The following is a 13,287-nucleotide window of genomic DNA, read 5'->3' as shown; positions in this document are numbered from 1 at the left end:
TTTGATTTCAAGGTCCTGGTTTAGAGTACTGAACTATGGGAGGTCTGGGTCCAAGTTCCACTCAGCTATGAAGTTCATGAGTGACCTTGGCCCAGTCACCATCTTTCTGCCTAACCTGAATTTTTGTGAGAATAAAGTGAAGGGGGTGGAATCATACAAGTCACTCTGAGCTCCTTGGAGGAAGGTGTGGGGTGTATGCTCAGTCTAGTAGATTGAAAAGGGTGTCATGATTTCATGTTTGAGGAATAAAAATCTAGGGACTGCTCTTGGATCTTAAAATAGGAACTGTTTACCTTTAAAGGCAAAGAGAATGATTACTGGGTTCAGGAAGCAACTTTTATTTTATCACACAAGCAAGCAATGTTATTTACTTCTCTTCCCTTATTTTTTGTGGAAAATAATGTATAGCAGCCTTGCATTTTAACAAAATGAGACTTTCCTCCAATTTATGTTGAATGCAAGTAGCAAAATAAACACTTGTCATCTTGCAGATTAAATCTGATTTTTTCCACAATTGTTTGAAATCTGTTTCATGTTCTGAAGCTGATCATTTTTTATGAAACAACTTTTATTGCATTTATCAAAGGTTATACTTTGTGCTGAACATTTAGGGTGGCTCCATGTATCCCGTTCTCAGTAAAATTTTGTTTTCTTTTTTGCCCTTGTTAAGAAGTTGCAACCTAACAGTTAAGGGTTTCAGGGCAGATAGGATTTGAAGGACAACCTAGACATTAGACTGCCCTTCTGCCTACAGGGAGTAGTATTCCTTCTGTCACTTCTCTTTCATTTTTAAAATGTACAACAGACAATGATAGCACAGTGCTTTTATCAAAAGATTTCATCTGTCTTTGTTCTTAATCTTGAACAAAATAACTGTTTCCTATGTTCTCTTTCTCCATGCAAAAGTGTCAGGATTGTTCACAGGAGAAGTAAGCAGAGGAGGCAGGAGTGCTACAACCACACCATGCAAACAGACAGTTCCTGAATGGACAGTTCACAATGCAGGCTGATGATGCTGTAGGGGCAACTGGCCTCTCAGCACCTTTGGATTTCCATAGAACTGGCGGCAGCACCCCTGGCATCTCTGTCACCTCCTGGTGCCTGAAAATAAGGGCATTGATTCATCTTCACCCTCAATTATTGTGCAGTGGCACCTAGCAAACTGCCTCATTGGCTGACAGGCTGCCATTCAAAATATGTGCTAATAATGATCAGATAATTCTGTCAAACCTTATTCTAGATAGGGACATTTTTAAGGCATGTGGGTGAAAATGTGATGAAAAAATCAAAACGGAAGGCAGAAGATAAGTATTTCAAATAAGATATACTTTTCAGCCAATAGAGGTATTGTTTTCAACTGACGTGTGCAAGAAGTTAATCAAACTGATTTAAGCATATATGAGAACTCAGTTAGACAGCCTGTACCCATAGGTTCTCTAATCTCTCAAAAAGTGACTGAAGTGCACTCAGAATTTTAACTTAACTATAATACCGGCAAACCTCACCATTTGTGGCTCTGACATCCGTGGTTCTGTGGATCCATTGTTGGGCAATTGACACCTGGCCTCAGCATATATGGAAAAAATGGCTAACAAAGGGTTAATTTTGCATATCTGTGGGTTCAGGCTGGGCTCCTCCGAGGTCATTTCCAGCCATCAGTTTGAAGAGAGGAGCCATTTTGTGGCTCATTTGTGTGTGGTTTTTAAAAAAATTAAAAACCCACTATTTTTCCTGCGCAAAAATGCTGGATTTAGGAGTTGGTGGGCGGGATTTGCTGAATACCTGGAGACCCACACCTGGAACCTTTTTTTGCAGTTTTTAGGGGCCTTTTTCACACACACCCTTCTTTTTTTGGCCATTTTCAGAGTCTCTTGGAATCTAACTCCTCCAAGTCCCATGGACTCAGTGACTCATCCGTGGTTGTAGCAGAGAATGGAACCCCCGTGGATAATGGGGTTCACCGGTATAGCCTTTTAAATAGCGAGTTATTTCTAGAGTACTGCTGAAGCTCAGAGTCTGCCTGGAGGTCATGCCTCCAGGCAGGCATCCTGGCTCCCTTAATCCCAGATGTGTAGGGGCTATATTGGGTGCAGTTACTGAGTGTGAAACAAAATCACCTACTCAGGGACATCTTCTTGATTATTGCTTCACTTGTAACAGGATTGAATTCTGATTTAAATGAAGTCCTGCACTGTAGTTGCTAGCTTGTGCCATTGAGAACAGTCTGCAGTAGGCTTGCCAATTGATGTGGGGAAGCGGGGAATCCAAACAGCTTGACTGTTCTCTTTCAACTGTACTAATTGCCAGACTCTTTGGTGTAAAAGGTGGCCTGGTTGCCAGTATGTTTTAAGTAAAGCTGGACTATTCTGAATACAATTCAACACATTTTCCCCCCATTTAGTGTGCTTGCTTAAATTCTGCATCCAGTGCATGTACCAGAGCCAGCACGCTGTTTTCAGAGGCTGCACTTTGTGTATTGTTTGACTCTTCTGCACAGAGCTCATGTTATATGGACTGTGCAGGCTCTCTCAACACAAGAGCTGAGCATTCCATCTGAATACATGGAAGGAGAAGCTCAAGTGTGCCAGCTATGTCCCTCACACCAATCCACTCTCTCGTCACCCCACCGCCTCCAATTCCTCCACACTTCAGCACTTCTCTACAGAGTGACACGTGCAGAACAGGAGCGTAGCTAGTCCCTCTCCCCTCCCTCTGCATTCAACAAACACAGAAAGATAATGAATAAAGAGGGCTAATCTGTGTTTTAGTGCATTGTACTACCAAGGGCCATAGCTCAGTGGACGAGCATCTGCTTTGAATACAGAGCATCCCAGGTGGGGTTCTCTGTAACAGGGATCCCCAGATGTTGTTGACTTCAACTTCCATAATTCTCAGCCAAAGATCATTGCTGCTGGGGATGCTGTGAGTTGTAGTCAACAGCATCTGGGAATCCCTGTTACAGGGATCACTGGTCCCAGATTCAGTCCCTGCCATCTCCAGATAGGCTTGAGAAATGCCTTCCCGAAACCTTGGAAGGCTGCTGCCAGTCATAGACTATACTGAACTAAATAGACGAATGGTCTGACTTGGTATAAGGCAGCTTCCTCTGCAACCACAGCTTGTATAGGCTCTGTATGATATTGAGTACAGGATCAGAATGTATTCTCCCCTTCTCCCTCCATGCACTACTTATGCCCAGATTAGTAATCTTCAGAGGACTTGTTTTAGAAGAGAATATATTTTAAAGAGTTAATTTCCGCTAGCTCCCAGCCTCAGCACTATTGCTGATTCTCTTTCATTCTTTCCTCTTATCCTCATCCACTCAAAATCTTTTTTTTTTTGCTGCGAATGTAAGCGTTCAACATTTCGTTTAGCCTCAGATCCAGAGTAGCTTGCAGTGAGAAATTATTTCTCAGACAGCATTCTTTCGGAACTGACTTTGCCTGCTATTTGCTGAATGAAAACCTTCCCACTTTTCATAACATAACATAGATGGGGGGAGAGGCTAGCAATGGTATCTCAGTGAGACAGTTCAGAAATGGGTGGTGGCAGCAAAGCCTCCCCTTAGCCTCCTAACATATTGGTAAGTTCCATGGGAAAAATAAAAGCAGACCTCTGTGCTGAGTCATAGACCCTTCGGAAACACAGTATGAACTGCAGTATCTGGAGTTTAGAAAGCCAAGAAATTGTTATTGTCTTAAGTAGACGCAAAGGTGAGGAAGATACATTCTGAATGTATTGTGATGGTAATAAGAGCTGAATGTTCTCCAAACGAGGTTCTTTAAAATTGGTGTCAAATATTAATTCAGTCTGTCTGATCTCCCATATCTGCTATTGCTTTGTAGAGATTGCAATACATGATTTTTTGAAGTAAAGTCTTGGGGGAATAGTAGGATCTTGCTGGCTGGATCCTCAATGCAATCTCCTTAGAAAAAGATAGATGATAGCCCTACAATAGGAAATGCCAGGCATTTTGCCGCTACTAATCAATGTACATCAAATGCTCTTCTCTTAAAGTGAACCTGTCTCTCTCTTGGTATTTTAGTGCATTTACCTTCCAGATGGACTGCTGTGTTTGAAACAGTTGGCATTTCTGTTAATAGGAAAATCTGTCTATGAAGCAAAAGTATAGGATGGATAATTAGGGGATATGGTTAGGAAATGCTTCCAGAGCACAGCTGGTAAAAGAGGTTGAGAAGAAAACACAAATACATAAATAAATATAAATAATCAGGATTTGATTGTGTAGAATTAATTATTGTTAAAAGTTTGGGTAGTCAAAAATACAGTTATTTGTATGGTGGAAAAAAAGGGAGAAAAAAAGGGAGAAAGATACTTTCAAAATGCAGTCTTTGCCACCCTTGTGATTGCTTTATTTGACCCACTTGGTCAGGGAGTTCTCAGTTGTAGGACCTGATAAGTATAATCCAAAGAAAACCCTCTAACCAGTTATAATACTTGTTTTTTCATGGAAAGGAATGCACTGAAATCTCAACATTCTGTAATCAGATTAAATTATGAAAATTGTCATTGATGTAACCTGTTTTTCTATATATTTCCAGGCATGATGTTTTAATTGTTACAAAATAGGGAAGGATTATAGAAGGTACTAGGGTGGTAAGAAAGAAGGGAAGAATGGTGGTGGGGTATGGGACAGAAGAATTGGGATGGTAACATTTGGGTGGCATATGTCCTTCCTTCTGACAACTGAGGAGTTCTACAGTGACTTTTATGAGATATTATCCATAAAGCATTTTCAGAATCTTGAGGACTAGAAACCTGATTTTAAAAAAAGAAAATCCAAGATTTTTCTGTGTAAGGGCAGATTTAGCATTCTAATCATTCTGTAATCATACTTTCTAATAGCTAGTGAAAGGTGGGGAGCCTGAAGAATGAAAGTATAATACTGTAAGCTCAGTTGTTGCTATGATTGCCTCAAACAGATAAGTCTAAGGTCTGTATCATTTCTTTAGAAAAGATTTCTGTAAGTTTAGAAGAACACATCATGGATCAACACTGGCCCTCAATATGATCCAATGAGGCTTACAAATTGAGATCAGTCAGCTTCTGTGACTGCGCGTCCTATTAAGAGTGAAGATGATTTATTTTTGTTTTAAAGCCCCTTGCTTGTTATTCCACTTGTAGAAAATGCTTCAGTGCGGGCAAAACCCACCCATGAACTTTGAAAGTTCATATGGATTAATCTCCTCTCACAGGTCCTTATAATATACAGGCTATTCCCAATTGTTGTTTGATTTAGAAAACCCAGTTCATAACATTCTACAGTAGCCACCCCCCCTGACCTCCACCAAACAACAACAACAACTCAGGGTAGGTTGATATGTTGGTAGGCTCAAGATTGATTCATCATAGTTAGGTTCACTAGGGGCAAGTCACACAGGGTTTCATTTCCAAGTCCAGCCTTAAGTTCCTGTCTCCTCCATGAGGGAATAAAGGTAAAGTGTGCCGTCAAGTGAATGGCTGTGGTTTGTTGTCCATTTGTGGGGTAAAGTGCAATCCCTGGGAACAACAATAAGATGAGGGCAAAATATATGTCCTCAACCCTGACTGTAAGTGACTCAGCTCTCACAGATGCAGAAGTTCATAGGCAGCATGAGAGAATTAATAGTTTGCATGCTTCACCTTGTCCAGGTTAATAAGGGGCTCATTGAGGGGATCTTGCCTAAGAGCCTCCAAATCCTGGAGCTGGTATTGCAAACTAAGCAGTGTTTCTTTGTCTCTCTTTGCTCCTGGTTTGCCTCCAAGTTGAACTTTTTTCTTCCTCACATAGGGAGTTCTCGGGGTTCAAAGAGTTTTGCCCGGGAGAGGACCTCCGTTTCTGGGAGAGCCTGGTAGGGAGTTTCAATGAGGCCATTTTCATAAAAGCAGTTGATTGCTTCTATTGGGTATTCTCTGTCTCCTGCAATCTTTTAAAGAAAGTTAGAGATGCAGGCAACACCATTTACGTCTAGCTCTGTTTAGGAAATTGATAGGGAAACTGCTTGTCCTCACCCCCTTAACTTCAATTCTTCTTTCTGTTGAAAAGATGGCAAGTCTAGTTACAAACAGAAATGGGGCAGGTGGTTGGGAATAGGTTGCCTCTTCCTAGAGATTATAGCCAAAGTAAGAGCCTTTCATCCTTTGAGTCAGCAAGGGATCGAAAGCATGGCTCCCTTTGTAATTGGTAAACCTGATTACAACATAGAAATTTTCAGCAGCAGGAGAACAGTTTCAATTAAATTATGAGGAACCAGGATTTGGCCTTATCAGAGACTCTTCTGCAGTACTGAAACTGAAACTGTTTGTGTTCATAAAGAGAGTGACATTCTGGAAAGTAATGCACTTTTTTCTTTAATTATTTAACTTCACTGGAACCGTGTTGCTACTATGCAACTTGAGGAGTTTGAAGAAGCAAGTGGTATATACAAACATTTTAGGGGATTGGTTACATTACATTACATTGCAGGTATATGAGTCTTGTGGTGAAAACTGACAGGAGTGGACAAGTACAGAGTGTTTGTATGTATCACAGAATACAGACTACCGATATAAAATTGTTTGGTGGCTTGTGGCTAGGAACTCACTATGATATGTGTCTCAAAAGGTACACACAAATATATTTTTCTTTTTCAGAATTTGCTGTGGATATATATCTTGTTTCCGTATTACCATACAATACTTTCATACTGGAAGCACATGGTGTAAGCATAGGTAAAGGATATGCAGTTCAAAGGAAATGAAGGCCAGATCCAAAGGAACATAGGAAGCTGCCTTATACTGAGTTGGAGCATTGATCGATCTAACTTAGTAATGTCTACTCAGACTGGCAGCAGCTTCTCCAAGGTTGCAAACAGGCAGGGGCGGAGCCACTATTGGGCCGACGGGTTCAAAGAACCCGGGCCATGCCCAATCAGGGGCCAAGCTGCGCAACCCTGACATGCCCCCCGCATCTGACGTCAGATGTGGTGGTGCTGGTTTAGCTTCCGAGCGGGGGCCACGTGGCCAGGGGCGTAGCTAGGGGAGAGGGGGCCCCTGTTCATTCCTCTCTTCGGCGGCCCCCCAAGTGAGGGAGACAATGAAGAAAATAGGGAGGGATGGAGCTGGAGGGCCCTTAGGAGCTGGGGGCCCGTGTTCTTTGAACCCTTTTGTTCAATTATAGCTACGCCCCTGCACATGGCTCCCGTTTGAGAGTTAAATGGCCACTGCATTTGCGACGCAGCCAGGAGCAGCTCTTCCCTGCCTTTAAGGCAGGGAAGAGCTGCTCCTGGCTGCGCCGCGGATGCAGTGCCAGCCTAGGTAGCTCCTGCAGAGGCCACGTGGCCCCTTCAGGAGCTAAACGAAGGCGGCCAGGAGTGGCTCTTTCCAGGGAAGAGCCGCTCCTGGCTACACTGCGAACGTAGCACCAGCCTTCATTTAGCTCCCGAAGGGGCCGCGCGGCCCCTTCAGGAGCTAGACTCCATCTGCTTCCAAACAGAGCTTTGCGGCTCCATTAGAGAGCCAGACCATGCCCTTGCGTCTGACATCAGACGTGGCTAGCCCCGCGTCTGATGTCAGACACGGGCGGGGTGAGTGGGGCCGCCGCCAAGGCTGCACATGGGCCACTGGTGGTCATGCTCCACTGTTGCAAACAGGAGTCTCTCACAGCCCTGTCTGGAGATGCCAGGGAGGGAACTTGGGACCTTCTGCATACAAATGCTATTCCCAGAGCGGCCTCATCCCCTAAGGGGATATCCTACAGTGCTCACATCCATTCAAATGCAAACCAAGGCAAGTCTTGCTTACCAAAGAGGACAATTCATGCTTGCAACCACATGACCAGCTCTCCTCCCCTAACTTTTCACCATCCATAACTTTTCACCAAACAAAATGTCAAATATCTTACCTCAATTTGACAAACACCAATTCTCTAAAATCCTCTTTCTGAGGCCTAACACCACTGCAGGTGTTTCACTGCTTGGCGTATACTCAGAGGATTTATTGCCTCAGTAGGCAAAAGCAGCTATTGGTAGATCAGCATCCAGTGTTGACTGATGGCTCTGGAACTAGGGGGCCATTACGAAGAGCAGGCAATGATAGCTAGAGTGAGATGCAAAAGATGGAGCTAATTATGGGCAGAGTCATGGCAAGAGCTGGAGGTAATTGTGGGCAGAGCTGGGCAGGTCCATTAGCAATTTTGGGGAATGCAACTAAGACTGAAGCATAAATAAATACCATTTTAAAGGGAATTCCTGTGTCAAAAAATGTACCAAAGCTGCATTTTAAATTAAAACAAAGCACATATAAGGACAGGATTGGGGAAGCAAGACAGATACAAAAAACCTTTAGCAATCATTTGATACGCAATCAGCTCATAAGTTTTCCTGTGGCTGACACACAGACATAACAAAGGGTTTCAGTGAAATGTCTACACATGTGATGATTTAAACCATGAAGCTAGGTATAGGCCCCCTCAAATGCAGCATGTAGCTGAGCATGTATGTGTGTGAGTACAGATCTGTATGTACATAAACTGAATACATAGATTATATGGGCATTAAGTACATACATACATGTGCATGCACCTCTTGTGCTCCTTTAATTTTTAAATGGCTACAAAGCTATTAAACATGAGTCTTTTGCAAGTCTTTTTTTCCTCTCATTTTAGCAGTTTTCCCTACATGTCTTAGCAGAAAACAGCACCTAAGTCAAGGGAAGTAATTAAAGGGTCAGTGAAGGGGAGGGATACAGGAATGAAATGGGATGTGGAGGAAAAATGAATACATCACAATCCAGCCTTCAACATAAATTAGTTTTCTGCTATTCAAAGAACAGTTAAGGAGCAGGAGAGTCATTCTTTTTTAAAAGCACAGTTTGCAATAACTAAAGATTACATTATCTAAACATATATACACAATTCTTCAGAACATAAGAAAAGCCCATTGAAAGGACCAACCAGTCCAGCATTCAGCCTCACTCAGTGGCCAGCCAACAACAACAAATATTTACATACTGTTTTTCAACAAAGGTTTCCAAAGCAGTTTACATAGAGAAATAACAAACAAACAAATAAGATGGATCCCTGTCCTCAAAGGGCTCACAGACTAAAAAGAAACATAAGATAGACACCAGCAATAGTCACTGGAGGAACTGCGCAGTGGGTGGATAGGGCCAGTTACTCTCTTCCTGCTAAATAAAGAGAACCACCACGTTAAAAAGGCACCTCTTTGCCCAGTAAGCAGGGGTTAACCAGGTGCACTTGGGAGCCTGCAAGCAGGGAAAAGAGAGCCACGACCCACTCACTTGGTACTGTGCTGATGAATGTGACATATTTTACCCAAGCTAGGGCTTCATTTCTTAAGAGCCCCTGGTGGCGCAGTGGTAAAACTGCCGCCCTGTAACCAGAAGGTTACAAGTTCGATCCTGACCAGGGGCTCAAGGTTGACTCAGCCTTCCATCCTTCCGAGGTCGGTAAAATGAGTACCCAGAATGTTGGGGGCAATATGCTAAATCATTGTAAAACCGCTTAGAGAGCTCCGGCTATAGAGCGGTATATAAATGTAAGTGCTATTGCTATTGCTATTAAGAAACATGCAATGGCCCATGTAGCTGAAACCAAGCATCCCATCTATTACCTGTATATTAATTCTCCTGGGTGTGCCTTGGAATGTGTGTCCCAGAGCCCAGCTGATTGGTTGGGTGGTGGACGCACGTGATTGGCTGAGGCGCACCCAGGAGGATTGGTTGCTGCGGCCCGGCCATGGAGGCCAGAGGCGGCAGGCCCGGCCCGGCCCGGCTGCAGAGGCAAGGCCAAGGAGGTGTGTGCGTGTGCAGAAGTAGCAATGGGGAGGAGAGGTGGCTGGGCCCAGAAGCAGAGACTGGGGCAGAATGGGGGGTAGAGGTAACCGCCAGCCCCAAAGAGCACACAGATGCTCTGTGCGCAGTTGGCTAGTAAGTATGAAAAAGCCCACAAAACCTAATTTTTCAGCTCAGTGTGTGATCAGACATGTAACAAGTTCCCTGTTAAGAACATAAGAACAGCCCTGCTGGATCAGGCCCAGGGCCCATCTAGTACAGCATCCTGTTGCACACAGTGGCCCACCAGATGCCGCTGGAAGCCTAAAGGCAGGAGTTGATAACATGCCCTCTCTCCTGCTGTTACTCCCCTGCAGCTGGTACTCAGAGGCATCCTGCCTTTGAGGCTGGAGGTGGCCTATAGCCCTCCAACTAGTAGCTGTTGATAGACCTCTCCTCCATGAAGTTATCCAAACCCTTCTTAAAGCCATCCAGGTTGTTTTCTGTCACCACATCTTCTGGCAGAGAATTCCACAAGTTGATGATGTGTTGTGTGAAAAAGTACCTCTGTTTGCTGGTCCTAAATTTCCTGGCAATCAATTTCATGCGATGACCCCTGGTTCTAGTGTTATGTGAGGGAGAAAAATTTCTCTCTATCCACTTTCTCCACACCATGCATGATTCTATAGACCTTTATCATGTCTCCCCACAAACTAAATAGCCCCAGGTGTTGTAGCCTTGCTACATAAGAAAGGTACAGCCCCTGATCATCTTGGTTGCCCTCTTCTGCACGTTTTCCAGTTCTACAATGTCCTTTTTTAGATGTGGTGACCAGAACTCTACGCAATACTCCAGGTGTGGCTGCACCATAGTTTTGTATAAGGGCATTATAATATTAGCAGTTTTGTTTCCAATCCCCTTCCTAATGATCCCTAGCATGGAATTGGCCTTTTTCACAGCTGCTGCACATTGAGTCAACTACTTGTGCACCACGACCCCAAGATCCCTCTCCTGGTCAGTCACAGATCCTATTAATGTATACTTGAAGATGGGTTTTTTTCGTCCCAGTGTGCATCACTTTACACTTGCCAGCACTGAACCACATTTGCCATTTTGTTGCCCACTCACCCCATTTGGAGAGATCCTTTTGGAGCTCCTCACCATCTGTTGTGGATTTCAGTACCCGAAAGAGTTTGGTATCATCTGCAAATATGGCCACTTTGCTTCTTACCCCTACCTCTGGATCATTTATAGATAAATTAAAAAGCACCGGTCCAAGTACAGATCCGTGGGGACCCCACTTCTTACTTCCCTCCATTGTGAAAACTCTCCATTTATCCCTACCCTCTGTTTCCTGTCTTTCAACCAGTTAGCAATCCACACATGTACTTGTCCCCTTATCCCATGACTGCTCAGTTTCCTCAGGAGTCTTTGATGAGGAAATATGTCGAAAGCTTTTTGGAAGTCCAGGTGTACTATGTCAACTGGATCACCTTGATCCACACACTTGTGATGCGCAAAAGGCTTCCTGAAGCCTTTTGCAGCCGAACGGGGGAAGGGGCGTCAGGGAGGTATCCTGCTGCCCCAATTGCTGACTAAAATACATGCGCTGGAGGGTGGAAAGCAGCGGGAGGGGTAAGTACACCCTCCCCCTGCCCTTAAAGGAACCCCCATCCCAGTCCACCCGAACCCCAAATCGCCCATGTCTGGACCGGTCTGGAGGCTTGTAGAATGGCCTCTGGACTGTTCCGTGCACATCACTAGGGCCTGTTCTTCTAGGTGCTTTACAATTTTATCCTTGAGGATGTTTTCCATCAATTTGCCCTGAACGGACGTTAGGCTAACCGGCCTGTAATTTCCCGGATCGCCCCTGGATCCCTTTTTGAAAATTGGTGTTACATTTGCTATTTTCCAGTCCTCCGGTACAGAGCCAGATTGCAGGGATAAGTTATATATTTTGGCAAGGAGGTCGACAATTTCACATTTGAGTTCTTTGAGGACTCTTGGATGGATGCCACCTGGCCCTGCCGATTTGTTAGTTTTCAGATTTTCCAGACAGTTTAGAACATCATCGCTTGTCACTTCTATCTGACTCAGTTCTTTAGCCACCATCCCCGAAAAGCTTGCAACAGGTATATGCTCACTATCCTCTGCCGTGAAGACGGACACAAAGAACTCATTTAGCTTTTCTGCGACCTCCATATCCTCGATAATTCCTTTAACTCCTTCATTATCCAAAGGTGCAACTGCCTTCCTGGCAGGTTTCCTGCTTGTGATATATGTAAAGAAGTTTTTGTTATTCCTCTTGATGCTTTTAGCTAAATGTTCCTCAAACTCTCTTTTTGCTTCACTTATTGTCACCTTGCATTTCTTTTTCCAGAGTTTGTGTTCCTTTCTATTCTCTTCATTTGGGCAGGCCTTCCAATTTTGGAAGGAAGTCTTCTTCCCTTTTATGGCTTCCTTGACAGTACTCATAAGCTATGCTGGCACCCTCCTGGACTTAGTTGTACCTTTCCTCCTTTTGGGTATGTAATCTAACTGGGCTTCTAGTATTGTGGTTTTGAATAAATTCCATGCATTCTGGAGTGAAGTGACTCTCCTGATTTTCCCTTTCCGCTTTTCTTTTCACCATACTCCTCATTTTGGAGAAGTTTCCTCTTCTGAAATTCAAAATGTCTATGTTAGACTTCCTTGGTGATTCTCTCCCCACATGTATGCTGAATTTGATCGCACTATGGTCACTGTTCCCTAAAGGCTCGATGACACTGACATCCCGCACCAGGTCCTGGGTGCCACTCAGGATTAAGTCCAAGGTCGCCTTTTCTCTGGTTGGTTCCAAGACCAACTGTTCTATGGCACAGTCATTCAGCTTATCTAGAAATTTGACCTCTTTGTCATTACTTTACTGTGAATTTACCCAGTCTATGTGTGGTAATTGAAGTCACCCATTATGACTTCCCTGCCTCTCTAGTTCATTCCCAGTGGGTGACTCTGGGCCAATCACTTATCTCGCAGCATAGCCTACCACATAGGGTTGTGAGGATAAATTAACCATGGACACCACTCTGTGCACTTTTGGAGGAAGAGCAGGATATAAATAGAAAATAAAAGAAAGCAACGAGTAAGATAAAAAGTGATCATCTGTGACCTCTTTCTCTGCTTGAGAGAAAAGTGTAGGAGGCTAGGCCAGATATTACCATCTTGGGCTCCATAAGGACAATCTAGGAAATACAGTACATTGTAGTGAGTTATTTTTCACATCATACTATGTTTTCCCATGGGTCCAGTGAATAGACTGGGGAATTTAAATGATCCTGAAAGCAGTCAACATTTTGTTTAAGTCAGGAAAGATGTCAGCTGTTTAACAGGGCTACACAAGAATGTAGACGTGTAACTAACAGAAGTGGGATTTTAAACCACTCAGAGATTTTATATGGGGTGGTATATAAATACGACAAATACTTAAAAACAAAAAGAGAGGTTAGGTGTCAAGACTTGAGTGCTACAAGTCAAACA

At 43.7% G+C, this 13,287-nt stretch overlaps 1 protein-coding gene across 23 annotated transcripts in view; it reads left to right on the top strand.

Moving 5' to 3' along the window:
• Positions 1-13,287, top strand: part of JAKMIP3 (Janus kinase and microtubule interacting protein 3) — a 248,090-nt gene that overhangs the window by 35,612 nt on the left and 199,191 nt on the right. Inside the window, exon 1 of one of the 23 annotated variants that reach the window (XM_053310609.1) lies at positions 3,639-3,713. The exons of 21 other annotated variants lie outside the window; for them this stretch is intronic. The gene's annotated coding sequence lies outside the window, so the exon portion shown is untranslated. Of the gene's footprint in view, positions 1-3,638; positions 3,714-9,706; positions 9,795-13,287 lie in introns of those variants that run through there. One more of the 23 variants, XM_053310608.1, reaches the window with a different exon arrangement.

This window comes from Hemicordylus capensis, chromosome 3, assembly GCF_027244095.1.
Source record: "Hemicordylus capensis ecotype Gifberg chromosome 3, rHemCap1.1.pri, whole genome shotgun sequence".
Lineage (NCBI taxonomy): Eukaryota > Metazoa > Chordata > Lepidosauria > Squamata > Cordylidae > Hemicordylus > Hemicordylus capensis.
Note: the sequence above shows the minus strand (reverse complement) of the source record. Positions and strands in the feature narration are given on the sequence as shown.